This window comes from Protopterus annectens, chromosome 3.part0, assembly GCF_019279795.1.
Source record: "Protopterus annectens isolate FY-2018-M chromosome 3.part0, PAN1.0, whole genome shotgun sequence".
Lineage (NCBI taxonomy): Eukaryota > Metazoa > Chordata > Ceratodontiformes > Protopteridae > Protopterus > Protopterus annectens.
The window spans coordinates 1,649,911,225-1,649,927,500 of NC_056731.1; the positions used below are offsets into that span (position 1 = coordinate 1,649,911,225).

Here is a 16,276-nt window from a genome sequence, read left to right on the forward strand (position 1 = left end):
GATACTTAGTTACAAAGTGTATAAAGCCTCTACCAAGGTATACTATCATGATGTCTACAACATTGTAGTCGAGTAGGAGATTTTTACATGTAGTGAAGATTTCTAAACACTATGAATATGACTGCTGCTTTTTCATTTTTTTTTTAGCATTGTACAGATGTGTTTGTTATTGTTTCAGTGATGTTTTATTGTATTTCTTACATTTTTATATTTTTTTATTTGTCATAATAATGCAGAAGAAGAAGAAAATGAGTTCTTTGATGAGCAGGTGTCCGAGGCCGAGGCAGGTGTGTTCTCTCTTGTATGTCTTTTTCTTTCTGGCTTTTGAGGATTAGAAAAATAAGTGCTACATTATCTCACATGTAGTTGGGCACAGTCAGATGTAAGTGGCAAGAGGGACTGCATTAATAAAATTATTAGGTGTCTAATATCTATCATATGCAATGTTGTATAACACTGTGTTGTACTTACAATTGCAAATATTTACGTTGGTGAGATGTTAAGTACAAATACCTAAGACATTCATTTTGAATAACTATATTAGCCGTACATTTCTGTTTACTCAGTTTATGATAAAACCCTTCAAATGTTTTCCTATATTTTTGTATTCATGCATGTTCACAGTTGGACATGTGGCTTAATGGATAGGGCGTCTGACTTCCAATCAGAAGATTGTAGGTTCGAGTCCTACCATGGTTGTACTGCCAGTGAGCAAATCATTTGAGTGTGTTTCAGTGTAGTACAATGGTGATTATTCCTGCTTGCCATGTAGGAGACCGGGGTTCAATTCCCTGATAATGGGTAAAGTATTTATAGGGTCCAACCCAACACTCTCATACTAGGTGATTTCAACTACCCCTCCCATCAACTGGGAAAACTACTCATGCACCAATACACTGACCCAACACTTCCTAGAATTCATCAATTCCAATGCCTTGGACCAGCTCATTCTTACCCCTACTAGAAAAAGCAGCATCCTTGACCTGGTTATTACTAACATGGGTAACCGTTGCTCTACACCAATAGTCAATTCCTCCCTGGTTAGATCCGACCACAAACTAATCACCATGGAAATCCACATCTCACCCACACTCCCCGCAAAGGTAACCACCATAAAATAACTTCTCCAAAGCTGACTTTGGGTCCTAAAAACAGAGGTGGCTAACTTCACAGTACCCATGTCAATGGAGAATAGATGCATGACTGCCAAATCATACACCAATGAAGTGTACGAACATGTACATAAATGCCTGAAACTAGCCATACCCAACAGAACCAAGACGCTCTCATCCAAAAAAAGAAAGCCAATCTGGTGGTTCCTTGCCATTAATAAACTCTACAACAGAAGGAATAAACTGTTGCAGAAAAAGGTGAAGGTGACCGGAAAAACTTCCTTATTAGCCTCAACAAAAAGTTGAGATCCCTCATCAAAACCTCTAAAGCCAGCTATGAAGGCAGAATTGTGGCAGACACTAAAAACAACCACAAAGCCTTCTATAGTTATATCAGGAATCTCCACAGCAATACCCAGGTTTGCTCTGTTACTGAACAATGGTACATCCTATACTGAGCCAACAGATATTGCCAACATACTGGCCAACAGATTCAATGCCATCTTTACCCCTCACTCCCCCCCTAAAAGACCAATCACAATACCGGAGGAATGCTAGGCACCCAGCATTATTGCAGCATAGGTTAAAGCTCCACTGTCCAAGGCCAAGAATACAGCTTCCATGGGACCCGACAATATCCCTGGATGTGTTCTACATGAACTAAAAAGAGAACTGGCACCACATCTGTGTGCCCTATTCAGTCACAGCCTCATCTCAGGCTTTGTCCCTACCAAATGGCGCACTGCTGCAGTCATCCCTCTCCATAAAGGGGGAGCGACTACAGACCCTGGGAATTATCGATATGTAAGGCTATGGAGCACATCGTCATGGACCTAATTAACAAGGATATAGGGAATCTCAAAACTCTAGATCCCACGCAGTTTGGTTTTGTGAAAGGTAGATCATGCCTGCTCAACCTAATTGACATCTTTGAGTCAGTCACCAGAGCTATGGATGAGGGTGAGGCAGTTCATACAGTCTACCTCGATCTGGCCAAGGCCTTTGATATCATTCCCCACTCAGGAATTATCGATAAACTCTCCAAACTAGGTATCAATCCCTATATCACAAGGTGGGTTGCAAATTGGCTCACAGATAAACCGACAGTGTGAAAGTACCGGACTCCAAGTCAGACTGCTGACCAGTCACAAGTGGAGTCCCACAGAGATTGGTCCTGGGTCCTCTTCTGTTTGGCATCTACTTCTCAAGTCCAGGCCAACACGGAGGGACTCTGGCTGACCAAGTTCACAGACGACTGCAAGCTGGGAGCCATTATTAACTCCCCAAGTGATGCAGAAATTCTACAGAAAGGCCTCACTGAGACCATTGACTGGTGTCGAAATTCTGGCCTTAAGCTTAATGGCAAAAAATGCGTTGTCACCCCCTGTGGGAAAAACTCATTTCCCACTAATTACCACATTGATGGGAGCCCACTGAACACTGAAGGCAGTATAAGAAATCTGGGAACACAGGTTGACAGCAACCTCTCCTTCGACTACCACATTGCCACTGTGGTCAGAAAGTCCTTTTATGTGGCACATCTCATTAGCAAGGGTTTTGCATCCAGAAAGAAGGAGGTCATCATCTCTCTCTACTCTTCCCTCATTAGGCCAATCATCGAGTATAATGCCCCATTTGGCATGTACCTCACTGGACACATGCAACAGCTGTAAAGGCCACAAAAGTACCTCATGAAGTGGATCCTAGGCTTAAACACATGTCCTACATGGACAGACAAAAAACTCCAGCTATTCTCTGTCTCATATCATCTACTAAGAGGCGACCTCTGCTTGACTTAGAAAGCCTTGTCTGACCCAGCTCTGTTAGAAATGCTACATCTAAAGAAATCCCAATCCTTCTGCACCATAGGCTCCAGAGACCTGAACCTCATTACCATAATCAGCAGAACATGCTGGAGGGACATGTGCATAACCCAGAGACTGCCCATGCTCTAGAATACACTTCCCATATATGTAAAGCAGATCACCTCACTGAACCTCTTCAAGAGAAATCTTGATAAGTGGATGGGAAATAGAAAGTTCACACTGGGGATCACTCCAGTGGCTCTACTTGATAGAGGCAGTGGGAACTAATGTCAGATTGCACAATGCCAGGGCACTTCTATGAGTTAGGCTTGTAAAGGCTCCAGGGCCATTAGCCTAGTACATACCTATGAACGTATCAGACCTCCACCCCAACCAGACTTGACTCCACTAGGACGTGTCTGGACAGGGCCGTCATCCAGCCAGCCATGAGAGTTTGTAGTACCCAAGCTTTTACCCATGCATCTGCTTTTGCTACTGGCAGCAGGAATTCTTACCCCCTAGCCAAGTTAGTCTATCATACCTCCAAACTGCGGCTCTTTTGAGTCCTTTCTTATCCATGGGCCTAGGCACTACTTGATAACCAATGCCCTAACAGTTTTTTATGATTCCAGAGTCGAGCTGTTTTTTTTTTTTTTTTTTGAGCTGACCCTAACCACTCCCTGGGTGACTGACATGAACATCCATCTCACCATGTGGACATCCTGTGTCCTCCCGTTGATGTGCATATGCTCCCACATTTATTTATGATCACTAAGTCCACATCCTGCTGTCTTGTGTTCCACATGCAAAGGCTCTGCTTGCATAAGGAGCATATGGCTGATTGGAACAACTATTCCCCTTCCTGCAGGAATGACAAGCTGATGTACAGTACTCTCTACCATACCCACACCTCCACCTAAGCTGTTCCAGCACCTGATCTGCTAATTAAACTCAGGTTATATGGGTTGTATTCAGAACTCTGTCACACAGCTGAACAATACTCTAGGTTTCATAACAACACTCTTTCTTTAAATGTTATGGTCCTATTTTGACTGCAGCTTGTCCAGTTTTCTCATTTATAGATATTTGTTTTAACTTTACTTTTTTCTGAGTTTGAGCTTTGCACACAAAGGTGGCCTGACTCCATGCTGTAGCAATTTATATGAAGCAGGTGTATTTTTTATCAGAGCATACCATTTAAGATTCATACTACTTATGCAGTTTCAAATGGTTTTCAGACAGACAGCAGTAATGCAGATATTCTTTGAGAACTGAATAACAACTAATGGAAATCAGAGTTAATGCCTGTGCAGTGGGGAAATTGAAGCTCAGTTGAATGTACAGCAGATGAAATATGCTCATGAAATAAGCCCCAAGTAACATCAATCTTTTACATAAGGCAAAAGATCACTAGAACTGAAGCCTGATAAAGATTTTTGCTTATATAGTAGGAATAATGACATTTAGTTGAAATGCTTATTCATCTGGTGGGGGTTGGTATATCTAGAGACTTTGTTCAGTGTATTTAAGTATTTTGCTGATCAGGCGATTGGATTTCATTTTATCAGAATTGTTTTATCAAGATCCAGTTCTTTGCACATAGACGTGGTAAAATGACTTTGCAGGATAGTTTAATGTGGTTAATTTCTATGTTTCAATTTCTGTGCAGTTGGAGTTAACATAGTTAAGTTATGGAGCATGGGGGAGAAACACCCATATGGTGGGAAAGGAAATGTGATTACTTTTCTGGTTATTAATGTAGAATGTTTTTCCTTAGGAATGTGCTTGAATGGGACCCTTAATTTGCTTGATTATTAATTTGCTTGATTATGAGGGTTTTGGTGACATCTGTTTCAGACTGATCAGGTTTGATGGTTTGAGCTCTTATAAGTTGAGGATTGGGTCCTGTGTCATTATTCTGCTTAGCTACATTCACAGTTCTGTGTGTTCTCCACAGCAGAGTATCCTAGCTGCCATATGGGTATGATTTATTTCAGAGCTTCTGTGAAAGATGGAGTGTAGTGGTGAAGAGACATGAACCGCTCTGTCTCTTTCCTAGCTGTCCTGAGGGTTGGTATTAAAACTCAAATAAAAAAAATGTTAATTAGAACTCATTTTACTACCCGATCACAAATTGCAGTTATATGTTCTTAGTTTGATAGGTGTGTACTAGGCTAACAACCACTGAGACATTTTTAAGCTTAGTCATGCAGGTCCTGCTTATATTGCAGGCAATGTTCAAGTCTTTGGAGAGGATAATTCTGGTGCAGTTTGTTTTGCGGATATGCAGAAGGCTAATCAGAGTGAGTTCCAATGATGCCTTTTATGCCTAAGCATAGATCTTCCCTCAACAACCTGTAGGAGACAGAATACAGAGGTAGGGCTTTGAGGCGGTATGCACAGGACATGTTATGTGTGCCCTGTTTTCTTTTAATGAGGAACCTCTGTGGACATTCCAATTGTTGGATGTGTCTGGTTAGGTACATACCAATAGGAGTATTATACTCAATAATAGGTGTGATGAGTGTCAGATACAGTGGAAGAATCACCTCCTTAGACCTAGATGCCATACCTTTAATCATTTAATAAGCTGTGTAACATAGAGTGATTTCCTCAATTCCATAGACACTTAGTGGTCAAAGGCTATTAGATTACTGTTTATGTGCGTCCCCAAGTCCATGACTGATGGTTTGACTATTAGCACTGTGTTGTCAGTATGGTAGTTACCAGGGATGACAAACTTCCTGAAGGATACTATGATGCATTTCTTGGCATTTAGTTTTAGTCTGTGACTCTGACAACAGTTATTTGTCTGTGTCATCCCTTCTTGGAGAACATTAGTGTTTGTGTGGGATTCTGTGACTGCTCCTGATTTTCAGTTGTCTGCAAATTTGTTCATCCTGAGGCCTCTGACTTTGGTCTTGACTTCAGAGATGTAGATACAAAACAGGAGTGGTCCCAGGACTAATCCCTGGGGGACTCAGCTGGTAGGCTTCCAAATTCTAACTTCATGGGTCCTGTTAGCCAACTGGCAATTTACTGGATGACCTAAGGAACAATACTCAAAATGTTGAGTTTGTCAACAGTGTCCAACTGGGGTATTGTGTCATGTGTCTTGGCCAGGTCAAGGTGGGCAGTGTAAACCATTTTGCCCTCAACCTTTGCTTTGTCCTTCTCAAAGAAGTCCAAAATAAAACGGATGACATGCCCAGACAGAAGAGGATTCACTGGAAAAAAATGCATCCTTCAAGACAGTAGCCTTTTGCTAGATACTTTAATTCACCAACACAAGATTAAGCACTTTCATGCACAAGGATGTGGACTTCATCAGAATATCAATTAACAGTTAATTGCTCTATTTATAAGCCATTTTGGCGCCAAAACATTATTCACAAAACATCTTATGTTACCAAAGTTTCACTTTATTCTTATAACATATATTAATTAGTACACTTATACTGTTATGTGTATAGTTGTATTTATTAAATTTATAGTTGAGTGTGCTAGGATTTTTTTAAAAAAAGTTTTTAATCTTTACATGCATTGTAAGAAAGAACTTTAGTATCCAATAGTTTTATTACTTCATTATTTAATTGGTAACATAAGATGCTTTATGAATACTATTTTGGCGCCAAAATGGCTTATAAATAAAGCAATTAACTGTTAATTGATATTCTGATGAAGTCCACATCCTTGTGGATGAAAGCGCTTAATATTGTATTGGTGAATTAAAGTATCTAGCAAAAGGCAACTGTCTTGAAGGGTCCATTTTTTTCAGTGAATCCTCTTCTGTTAGGGCGTAACATCTGTTTTATTTTGGACTTCTTTGGATGTTTGCACGCACCGTGTGTGATTTACTTGGTCGTGGTATGGATTCTGCTGAAAGCTTGCCTTTGAATGCAGCTCCAGTGAGGCAAGATGATATCCAGAGACTTCAGTCGGAAGTCTCCACATTGAAGGGGGGAGGTTACCCAGTTGTTTGAACTGTTTACCCAATCGGGAAACAAGGAGAACGGTACACGTCAAACGCTGCAGTCGGCAGTGAGTATAGTAGGAAGTCAAGCTTCTTTTGAAGTGCCTAACGGCCAGTGTAATGGTGTCGGTGGATTAATGGCTATGGATGGTCTTGACCTGCATATGAATATGGAGGTCAATAACAGTAGGATTACAGAAAAGGAATACACTTTTGACTTTTCTCTTTACAATATGGATGAGGAACAGAGAAGAACCGGGACTAAACCTAAATGGAATGTTCCATTTAAAACGTATTCTACTGCACACGTGGATGCATTAAAAACAAATCAAGGTACTGTAAGGCAAAGCTATAGTCCCAGAGCAAATGCTAAAGTATTAACTGGAAATGGGCTGAGTAGCACCCATTTGAATGAATTTTTTAAGAGTGAATACGATTTTAAAAATTTTAACCAAACACCTATATCTAATGTATATGATGATGGTTTTGTGACTAATGGTTCACTTAAGGACCTTATGTATTTGTTTGGTAAAAAATTGGGTATGATTAAAGGTTTAAAAATAGACAATACATATCTTAACCAATGTCTTGTATTGAAAATTATACCAGTGGGTTTGCGGTTTTTTAAGATGCCTATGGGTATTGAATTAAATGAAACTGTTTGTAGTGAATTTGATACATTATTTCATCAGTTTGGTTTTGATTTTATGAAAACTTTAATGAAGAAAAATGATGAACGTTTATGTGTACTAATGGATGAAATAGAAAAATTAAATAATGCCATTAGTCATGATTTATTATACAGTCAATAGGACAAATTACATTTAAAACAATTTGATATTGCTGATGAAAAGGCACACACTATTTTCAGTAAGAAATGTAAAAAATTCGAAAAGATGTGGAACATTTCAAAAATGACAAGGTTTATCCATGGAAAATAAGACCAGTTAGCATTACACTAATGACAAGGACAAAGAAGTTGAATTTGATCGGAATGTTGAGGAGGCTAATCATAAACAACGAAGACATAATACAAATTTTCAGGGGGTTGGAAACAATATCATCACAAGAGTTGGAGGAAGGATTGGAATTGGAAGCAGGACAAACCCCATTGGGGACAGGAGCAGCAAAGGAACAATGGATGGGGGATAGACAGTCAGTGGTAGGTACTGGAAATGTTATAGAAAAGGAACTTGGTATTCCGGGTTGTGAAGGAATAATTAATTGCTTAGATGGGTTTAAGATTTATAACTACACTAATTTGGTTGTAAAAAATGAGCATAAACATTTTTCTAGAGGGATAAAATATATTCCTAATTCAGGCTTCCATATCATAGATTGTTTGGAAGAGATTAAATTATTTTTGAGGAAGAGTAACTTAGCTATTCAGTTTAGGAATAATAACAATAAATATGTAGGAAATTAAATACTTAAAAAGAAAAGTGCAGATATGCATGTCACACAGTCTAGTGTTGCAGTTTATGAAAGAATGGTTGTAAAAGAAATATATGGTTTATATAATGATTTGAAACATCAAAAAATGAATTATAATCTTTCCTATAGTGAGGCTGCTGTTTTGAGAAAACTTTAGGAGGACCAGAACATAAGGATTATGAAACCCGATAAGGGAGGGGGTGTAGTGATCTATGGCACCTTGGAATATGTTGCCAAGATATTTGAGATTTTACAAACATCAGGGAATTATGAAACTGTTTCTGTTAATGAAATACAAGTTGCATACAAACATATAGACATGTATATAGAAGAATTTTTGCTCGACAATCGTATTACCAATGAGGTGTATACATTTTTGAAGGTAGAACATCCGGTTATGGCCATCAAAGTTGGCATACCTAAAATACACAAGGACATCAACAACCCCCCCTTTCGGACGATTATATCAGGTAGCTGTTCTAAAACTTTCCCACTAGGTGTGGCAATTGATCAATGGTTAAAGCATATATATGGTAGCATTCCACACATGGTAAAGGATTTGTGGGGTTTTCTTAGTAGTTTGACCCCTACAGTTTGGAAAGAAGGGTTGAATTATATTACCATTGATGTTGTAGACCTTTTTTCATGCATTCCCAAACAAATTGATTTAGACGGGTTCTGCAACAGTATTAGGCAGAACACAAATTTAGTTTGGAATTTTGTATCTCTTATTATGGAAATGATGTCGATAGTACTTGATAATAATTTTATATATTTTGAGGGAGAGTACTACAGGCAGACGAGGGGTATGGCGATGGGGGCAGCATGTGCCCCCATGTTTGCCAATTTGGTCATGTTAGATTGGGAAACTACTCATGTATTCCAAAGTAGATTCTATAGATACATCAGACATTCGAGATTTTTGGATGATATATTTGTATTATGGGACGGTTCTTTGGAATTATTTGAGGAATTCATGGATTACATTAATAATTCAACTACATTTTTGCGATTTACACATACATGCAAAACTAATGGGACAGCATATTTGGACACCTACATTATGAGTAATAACAATGGTTTTAAGTCTAATATATATATAGGAAGACTACTTTTTCCAATAGTTGTCTTGAATATACGAGCAATCACCCCAGAAAAACGAAGAGGAATATTTTTAAAGGAGAATGTATACGTGCAGCTCGAATGACTTCTCAACATGCAGATATGGTTAATGAAATGGAATATATATGGCAGCTGTTTAGACAGAGAGGGTACCCTATAAATATGTTAAATTATGTTAGGGGGTATGTCATTACTGAATGGGGTAGAAAATATCCCCCTATTTTAGGTAAACCATTGTCAGAAACTATCCCAGTGTGCAAAGTAGATGATGACAGAAATTATCAAAGGGCATGTATTTTGGAATACTCCCCCTATGCCAACAAGGTTAAACAGATTATGGTTAACAATTGGAATATATTGTTAGCAAACAATGACATAAAGGATATAGTGGGGCCTGCGCCACTTTTTGTTTACAAAATGGGTAATAATTTAAAAAGAAGTTTGGAACAAGGCTGGGTTAACGTATCACAAGTTAAAAAACACACTAGGAAATGCGGATGTTGTAGATAATGTCCTAGTATATTAGAAGATGAAGGGATTGTCTTGGATAATATTAACAGTACTCTGGTAACTTTTGCACAGGGGAGTTGTAATTCCAAAAACTGAGAGATGTTTTAAGAATAGGATTTACGACCATATGTACAATATTACTAAAAAAGACAAAACTAATGCCGTTTATAGGCACATTGAGATGAAAGGAAATTAACACATTTTTAAATTTGCTATTCTCGAACAGGTCAAAATAGGACCAAGAGGGAGCAATATTAAAGCCCTTTTAGGATATAGGGAGACTAGATGGCAGTTATTGACAGATGCTTTAAATTTCCCTAGACTTAATGATTATATTACTATTAAGCCCATATTACAGATGCAGGCATAGGGAAATGAGCATAAAGCCATCCAAATAGTATGTTGTGCAATACATTATATAATTGTATTTTTGTTTTAATCTATTGACATATTACTATGATATATTATGTTTTGTGCATTAATCAGTACACTGGGAACAAATATGCAGTCATAGTTACTGTTATTAATCTTAAGTTTAACTTTATTCTTATAACATATATTAATTAGTTTACTTATACTGTTATGTGTATAGTTGTATTTATTAAATTTATAGTAAAGAGTGTGTTAGGATTTTTTTTTTAAGTTTTTAATCTTTATATGCATTGTAAGAATGAACTTTAGTATCAAATAGTTTTATTACTTCATTATTTAATTGGTAACATAAGATGCTTTGTGAATGCTGTTTTGGCACCAAAATGGCTTATAAATAGAGCAATTAACTGTTAATTGATATTCTGATGAAGTCCACATCCTTGTGGATGAAAGCGCTTAATCTTGTATTGGTGAATTAAAGTATCTAGCAAAAGGCTACTGTCTTGAAGGGTGCATTTTTTTCAGTGAATCCTCTTCTGTTTGGGTGTGTCATCTGTTTTATTTTGGTCTTTTTTGGTTGTTTGCACGCTCAGTGTGTGATTTCCTTCTCAAAGAAGTCAACCGGGTTACTTAGGAATGACCTGCCCTTGCCAAGACCAAATTGGGTTGAGTATGGAGTCTGGAGGTTTCTTGTGTCATCAAAGGTAATTTCCATGCTAATTCTTTCCATGGCTTTACATATGAGACTAGTGAGACTTATGGGTCTGTAGTTTCCAGGGTCCCTTGATGGCCTGCATTTGTGCAGAGGGATGGCTCTATCTGTTTGCTATTAATTAGGCACAAAGCTTATTTGGAAGCTATGGTTAAGCAGTGATTTCAGAAGGCCTGATAGGTCATATTTCATGCTATTTAGAAGACAGCCTGTGATTTTGTAAGGGCCTTAGAGAGAGCACTGAGGACCTGTTCCTTAGTGATAGTTGTAGGAGTTATAGTTGATGATATTTCCTAAAGCGAGGCTAGGTGATGGTAGCTGTAATACATAAAGAGGGTAAAGATCCATCAGCTCCAGCTTTAAACAGGCCCATTTCAATACTAAACCATGACTATAAAGGGCTTATGTCTATAATGGCTAAAAGAATGGCAAAATTCATGCCAAAAGTGATAGATATGCATCAGTGTGGTTTTGTGGAGGAGAGGCAAACATTTGACAACATTAACAGAACATTGATGATCCAGATGGAAGTAGAATGTAAGAAAATAGTACTGTTGTTGGTGGATCCTGATGCAGAGAAAGCATTTGACAGACTAAGCTGGGACTTTATGAGCAGAGCAGTGGAAGCATTGGTATTCCCTGATAAAATTATAAGGTTGATTAGGAGGATATATGAGAAGGATCAGGTATGAAAATTAAAATGTGTGGGGTCCTCTGATAATTTTTGCTTGAGCAGAGGAAGGGGTGTCCTCTCTCCCTTTTATTTGTATTATATTTAGAACCATTGGCAAAGAAAATAAGAGGCTCAGGAATTCAAGGATATAATTGGTATGGTAGTCAAGAAAAACTGGCTCTATTTGCAGATGATATTTTATACCTAACAAAACCAGAAAGGGGCATTACAGTGTTGTGGAACATTTTGAGACAGTTTCAGATCTTTTCGCGGTACAAAATTAATGAAGCTAAAAGAAAGGCAGTAGCTGTAAATTATGTACCCACACACTAATTGGTTCAGCAGTATCCATATTTATGGGAACATGATACAATTAAGTATTTAGGAATATTGATTAAAAATGATTCCGGTGTGACAGCTAAGGATATATGGGAAGAGACTAAAAAGATAATACAAAAACTGAAAAAATATATATATGGATATTGATAAGATACAAGCAGTTAAAATGTTTTTAGTCCCTTTAGTCCTGTAGACAGGGCAGGCATATTTATATCAACCAGAGGAGAAGTTGTGGATAGCAATTAGTAAAGAGCTGAAAGATTTTATCTGGGAGGGGAAGACGGCAAGAGTCAAGGGGGTGAGCTGATTCTTTCAGTAGAACAACACGGAATGGGATTACCCAATCTGAAGTGATATTTCAGAGCTACACAGTTAAGGCTCCTATACATAGCACAAGCAGAAAACTATAATTCAAAATGGAACAGGATGATGTTGAAACCGGGGGGAAGCTCATCAAACAAGGATTTTGAATGCAGACCTTAAAGGAGAATAACAATAATCATACAGAATGTTATATTCATAAAGTAGCAGAAAGTGTTCTAAGAACTAAGCCGAAATGGACATGAAGAAAGATTCTGCCAGTAGGGATGACTGCAGTTAGGGATACAGACAACAGTCAAGAAGTGGCTGGAATTTATTCGAGAAGATTGGCAAAGGAACCAAAGTATTGGGAGAAAATAACTAGAGAGGGAAAGGTACTAGAAAGGGAAGACGCCAAGAACTTATTTGGACTGCACGTTAGAGATTGCCTTCTCTATGAAGGATTGATATCAGAGTATAGGCAAAGAGAAAGAAATAGGGGGTCCTAAACGAAAGATCAGCATTAGTAGAGGTTTTAGTAGAATGTAGAACAGAAGCTGCCATTAAGAAAGGAATAATTAGTAGAGCATATAAAATATTGTGTGATAACTACAAGAATCTATCGGAAGAGGTTAGAAAGGATTGGGAAGAGAGACTGGATGAGCAATTCACAAAGAAACAATGGGTGAATATATGTATATTGGATATAAAAAGTGTATACACCCCTGTTAAAATGCTAGGTTTTTGTGATATAAAAAAATGAGACCATAATAAATCATTTTAAAACTTTTCCCACCTGTAATGTGACCTATAACCTGTACAATTCAATTGAAAAACAAACAAATCTGTTAGGGGAAAAAAATAAAAAACGTACAATACGCTGGTTGCAAAAGTGTGCATACCCTTAAACTAACTTTGTTGAAGCACCTTTTGATTCAATTACAGCATTCACTCTTCTTGGGTACACACCTGCCATCAATTAAAGATACTCTGATTAACCCCAAATAAAGTTCAGCTGTCCTAGTAGGATTTTCCTGACATTTACTCAGTTGCCTGCTACAACAAAAGCCATGGTTCACAGAGAGCTTACAAAGCATCAAAGAGATCTCATTGTTGAAAGGTATCAGTCAGGAGAAGGGTACAAAAAATTTCTACAGCATTGGATATACCATGGAACACAGTGAAGACAGTCATCAAAAAGTGGCGCAAATATGGGACAACAGTGATGTTGAAAAGAATTGGAGTCCTTCCAAAATTGATGAAAAGACGAGGCAAAAAACTGGTCAGGTAGGCTGCCAAGAGACCTACAACAACACTGAAGGAGCTGCAGGAATTTCTGTCAAGTACTGGTTGTGTACTACATGTGACAACAGTCTCCTGTATTCTCCATATGTCTGGACTATGGGGTAGGGTTGCAAGACGCAAGTCTTTTCTTACACAGAAAAAGTCTTTTTTTACACAGAAAAACACCCAGGCCTGGCTAAAATTTGCAAAACAGTACATCAAGTCTCTCAAAAGCATGTGGGAAAGTGTGTTATGGTCTGATGGGACCAAGGCTGAGCTTTTTGGCCACAATTCCAAAAGGTACGTTTGGCGTAAAAACAACACTTCACATCACCAAATGAACACCATCCCCATGGTGAAGCATGGTTGTGGAAGTATCATGCTTTGGGGTTGCTTTTCTTCAGCTGGAACTGGGACTTTAGTCAAGGTGGAGGGAATTATAAACAGTTCCAAATACCAGTCACTTTTGGCCCAAAACCTTCAGGCGTCTGCTAGAAAGCTAAAGATGAAGAGGAGGTTCACCTTTCAACACAACATTGACCCCAAGCATACATCTAAATCAACAAAAGAATGGCTTCACCAGAAGAAATTAAAGTTTAGGGATGGCCCAGTCAGAGCCCAGACATACATCCAATAGAAAATCTGTGGGGTGACCTGAAGAGGGCTGTGCACAAGAGATGCCGTCGCAAACTGACAGACTTGGAGCACTTTTGCAAATATTGCCAAGTCAAGATGTGCCATGCTGTTAGACTCCTACCTAAGTAGACTGAATGGTGTAATTAAATCAAAAGGTACTTCAACAAAGTATTATTTTAAGGGTGTGCACACTTATGCACCCAGCTTATTCTACGTTTTTTATTTTTTATATTTTTCCCCTAACAGATTTTTGTTTGTTTTTCAATTGAATTGTACAGGTTGTAGATCACATTTAAAGGTGGAAAAAGTTTTGAAATGATTTATTGTGGTCTCATTTTTTTATATCACAAAAACATGGCATTTTAACAGGGGTGTGTACACTTTTTATATCCACTGTATATCTCCCAAATATGGAGCAAATTCTAGAATATGTAGGATCTTTGCTTGGAAGTGTTTGCATAGATATTTTTATACCCTAAGTTGACTCAAAATAATTTTCCTCAGGTAGACAAATGTTGGAGGTGCAATGTGAAAGAAAGAGGTAACTGGGGACATATTTTCTGGGTGTGTAATGAGTTGTCAGACTTTAAAGATTGGCTGCAGACTACTCTGTCAGAAATACTGTGTGAGCAAATTGGTATAACTAAGGAAATTATTTTTTTGAAATATGATGCAGAATTGGAATTGCCTAGACATAGTAAGGCCTTGCTGAGTGTAATTATGGTGGCTGGCAAAAAAGCAATTACTAGAAAATGGAAATCAGTATCTAAACCGACTTTACAAGAAGTAGTGCATATAGTAACAGAGATAAAACAACTGAAATTGGGATCTTTAGTAAATTGGAGGATCAAATTACATAGGAAAAACAGGAATTGTGGGAACAATACATGCAGAGTAGGAATGAGATTTAAAAGAAGGCAGGATTTGAATGAGCTGTGTAATGTTTTACTTACAGTGACTGGATAGATTATAAGTGATATGTAATGTTTGCAACTACAGTTTCATCTACATGGTTTGTAATGTATAATGTTTGCAACTGAAATTGTCAGTATGGTTTGTTTTCATTTGTATAAATGTAAGATTGCTGATTGCCTATGTCATACTTGATAATTTAATAAAGATGTTTCTTGTTTAAAAAAAAGGCAAGGCTGGGCAGAAGATGGGGTAAAGTTAGAAATTAATTTGTTTGCCAGCAGGTTTGCTATGTCTTCTGGCTCAGTGTAGGTGTAGCTCTGCACACAACTGTGTATTGCCTTTGAGGTTGCAGGCATAACTAAAGAGTGCTGTGTGGTTGTTCCTGGCTTGGGAGGCCAGATATACCTTCAATTTAGCTTTGGTAAACTTTGTCCTCTGAGTTGTTTGTTTAGTTTGATGAGAGAGCTTTTATCCTGCTGAGTGCTACACCTCCTAATTTTCTTCCTTCTGCTGTACAACCTATTTGTGCTGTGATTTCATCAGGGCAATTTTTCTGAGTTCAATACTTATTTCTGCTGGGTGTAGCTGCCCCTGTGCAGTTATTAACATGCTTGTATAGGGTTTCTATGAACAGTTCTGCGTAGGCAAAAGTGTTCACAAGGTTTAGGAGACCTTGAAATTTTACCTCATTATCGCTTAATAGAAGGTAGCCTTATAATAGTTCCTGAATGTTCTGGGTTAGCTGGGTTTCTGGGTTTTATTTTTACTTCAAAGACCATTTTGTGGTCTGACTTTACAATAGAGGACTTTGCACTAGTGGGTGTGCAGAGCTTTCCCATGTTAGTGAGGACCAGATCCATTATGTTGTATCCCTGGTCGCCATATTGGCAGTTTGGTCCAGGAATCTCTGCACTTGAACATTTGCTGTTTTATTTGACTTCCAGTTAATAGTAGGGTAATTAAAGTAACCCATGACTATGGTATTGGGTTGGATGGTGAGTGTCTCCAGTAAGCTTAAATGTATGTTATGGGTTTCTTGGGTCATAGAGGGGACCTATGGTTTGCAAGGAAGTGGTATATGATTTTGTG

The 16,276-nt window shown here is 38.1% G+C and overlaps 1 protein-coding gene and 1 non-coding gene across 4 annotated transcripts in view; both read left to right on the top strand.

Moving 5' to 3' along the window:
* Positions 1 to 16,276, top strand: part of RIMS2 (regulating synaptic membrane exocytosis 2) — a 6,281,053-nt gene that overhangs the window by 4,341,147 nt on the left and 1,923,630 nt on the right. The gene's annotated exons all lie outside the window — the stretch shown is intronic.
* On the top strand, positions 627 to 699 carry TRNAG-UCC. The gene has a single exon. It is a non-coding gene; the product is annotated as a tRNA-Gly (tRNA).